The following is a 3,329-nucleotide window of genomic DNA, read 5'->3' as shown; positions in this document are numbered from 1 at the left end:
ACGCTTTACATTAGTGGTAACTCACATAAGGGGCAAGCATATGGTACCTAGTGCCGGACTTGTGACTTTTCCTTGAGAGAGATGAGTGTATTTCCATTAACCTCGTTTTGAGTGCTACTATCCCAAAGGTGAGGTTTGCTTAGGGAGAGTTGAGGATGTGTGAGTTTGGGTTCCACGATGATCAAAGTAATAGAAAGAGTTTCTTTGATGTGTTGAGTCAATTCTTGATGCTCTTGTGTCGCACTAAGTCCATGGTGTTTAAAAGGGTGAATGTTGTTAATGATTCATGTGAATTGAGGGCAATTGTTAGTCCCAATTGATGATGGTTGAGGTCACTTTAGGTCAGCCGAATTTTCTTGGATTTGCTCTTAAGGGGTGGATCTTATTTTGTTTGCTTGAGGACAAGCAAAAGCTTAAGTTTGGGGGAGTTGATAACTAGGGATTATGATGCATCTTACACTCCTTATTACTTGAGTTTTGATTAAAAATGGGTACAAAATAGTCCCAAAGGCTTACGTATTGTACTTGATTGCAGGGTTTGATCAACAAGGTGACAATTCGTCAAAACCAGCTCAAAAAGGAGTGAAACATGCACAAGTACCAAGAATAATTCCAAGCTCAGTATAACAGGACCAATGCGGCCGCACTCCATTCTGTGTGGTCTGCAAAGAAGAGGTTCAGAGAGTAATCATCTCAGGTAGCAAAGCAATGCGGCCGCACTCCATTCTGTGCGGTCCGCATTTACTTCATTGCGGCAGCACTCGTTTCTGTGTAGTCCGCAAAGCTCAAGTTGAGAGAGTTGTCAAGTTGGAGGAACATTGCCAATGCGGTCCGCGTTTCATTTTGTGCGGACCGCAACAGGAGCCACCGCGGCCGCGATGCATTTTGTGCGGCCCGCGGTGGCCAAGTTCAGAGAGCAGAAATTTCAGCCAAGAGCTTTAGTGCGGCCGCACTCGATTTTGTGCGGTCCGCACTAGCCCTGCAGGGGTATTTTTGTCCAGAATTTTTGGCCTAGTATAAATAGTTTCTTTTTCCATTTTAGGTCATCAGTCAGATTTTGAAGCTGAGCTGCACTCGTGAATAGTGTTCTTTACCATTTGGAGTAATTTTACAATATTTTATCATTGAATCTTCAAGTTTTAATTAGTAATTAATTATTATGGATTTTTCTTCATCTAATTCTTTATTTTCCTCTATTATCATGAGTAGCTAGACCCATTAGCTAGGGTTGTGGCTCAATCCTAGTGTGGGTAATTGATGGGTCTTGTATTTTAAGGCTTGAATGTCTATGGGTGTTTGATATTTGGACTAATTTATGGTTTTATTGTTGAATTAGTGGTTGCAAACACTAGTTTATGCCTAGTTGACTTGGTCTCTTCTTGAGAAAGAGAGCCTAAGTCTATAAAATTAGTCCAACAAGGAATTGGGGCGTACTCAAGAGAATTGATAGCCCCAATTAAAGGGTTAAACCGAGAGATCGTAATACCTGACTTGAACCTCAATTGCTTGCAAAAATGATCATACCCAATTGATCTTGAGAAAGTCAATTAGGGCAAAATCACTCGAACTACCGAGAGGTATAGAGTGAGTAGAATCGTGCAATGGTTATATCGTAATCCCCAAATATGACAACCTAGCCTTAGACACGAGAACCCGTCAAGTATCCACCTAGGAGAAAGTCACTCTCCTTGTGCCTTTTAACTAATTAGACAACCTTCAATAGTCTTCTCTTAGCTTACCTTAGCTTAATTTAGCATCTTAGTAGTATAAATTTAGAAGTAATATCAAAAACCAAAAATATTTAGAAGTGCAATTAGGAACAATTACGCAACTCCAATTTAGATAGAAACTCAATTCCAATCATTAGCTCCTTGTGGAAATCGATCCCGACCTTCTCCAGTAAAAGCTGCTTCGACCTCTCTTGCTACTTTATAGTAGTATAGGGCTGGCCCCAATCACCTTTTTGGCGCCGTTGCCGGGGAGCTAACGGTTTTGGCTATCTATCTAAATAGTTTTGTGTATTGTTCTTCTTTCCTTCTGTGTTACTAATTTGTGTGTGTCACAACTTCAGGTACAAAATGGCAGCAAACAACAATGACCCTCTTGGAAATGTGGTTGCGGGGGAGGAGGTAGTTGATGTCGGAGATGATGAGGTGCCTCTTGTACCTCAGGGACAACGTAGAGGCCGCCAGGCTAATGCAAATGAAAATATTCCAGACCCTCCTCCTCCACCTCCAAGAGTGGCTCCGCGAGTATTCCCAACCAAGGCTATGCTAGTGCAATTGTCACGTCCCGGATCCGGCGGGCAATTTCCAAATTATTAATGTGATGCTAACATTGTTGGAGAAGCGAGGGTATTTCACGGGTGCTCCCACTCAGAATGATTACAAACATCTCAAGGGGTTCGTGGATGCGTGTTAAGGGAGCAAGCAAACCAATGTGTCCGAGGATGCACCTCGGTTGAGACTCTTCCCATTTTCACTTAGAGGGAAGGCATTGGATTGGCTTAAGCGACTTCCCAACCATCCCATCACTACTTGGGATGAGTTGGCGGATAAGTTCATTGCCAAGTTTTTCTCTTCGGGGCACATGGCAGCATTGCGGGATGAGATCTTAGCTTTCAAGCAGGAGCCCACCGAACCATTACACGAGATTTGGGAGAGATATAGAACCATGGTAAAGGAATGGCCCAACAATGATATGACTGAGGCAATGATTCTACAGACCTTCTACCGGGGCATCAAAACAACGAATCAGTGCATAGTGAATCAACTGGCTGGGGGTAATTTCATGAAGCTGCCTTATGATGAAGCTTGTGCTATTCTTAACGAGATGGATGACACGTCCTCCGCTTGGTAAAGTAGAGCCAATGTGCCACAGGGTGACCCCACGGTCACTCACTTACACAAAGAGCTACTTGACCATGGGCAGGCTATAGCAGAACTTACAACAACAATGAACCAATTAGCAAAGGCACAGTTGTAACAAGTTCAAAATCCTCGCCAAGTAAATGCCATGGAGGGTGTCAACATGCTAGTGAACAATAGAAGACAAAGAGGTCAACAGAACCAAGGGAGTTCGGATCAATTTGACAATGATTGTGGTGGATTCCAAGATGATGGTTATGATGGGCTGAATGAAGAGGTACAATATGTGAATAACTATCAAGGCCAAAGGTGCAATTCTTCTAACCAGCAACAACAATGGAGATCCCAAGGCAATTGGGGTAACCAACAACAAGGCTACAACAATTGGAATAATCAACAACATGGGAACAATAATTGGGGAAACAATAATCAAAATCCAAATTGGGGCAATCAAAACAACAA

Source organism: Nicotiana attenuata, chromosome 7, assembly GCF_001879085.1.
Source record: "Nicotiana attenuata strain UT chromosome 7, NIATTr2, whole genome shotgun sequence".
Taxonomy (NCBI): domain Eukaryota; kingdom Viridiplantae; phylum Streptophyta; class Magnoliopsida; order Solanales; family Solanaceae; genus Nicotiana; species Nicotiana attenuata.
This window is presented reverse-complemented; position numbering follows the sequence as displayed.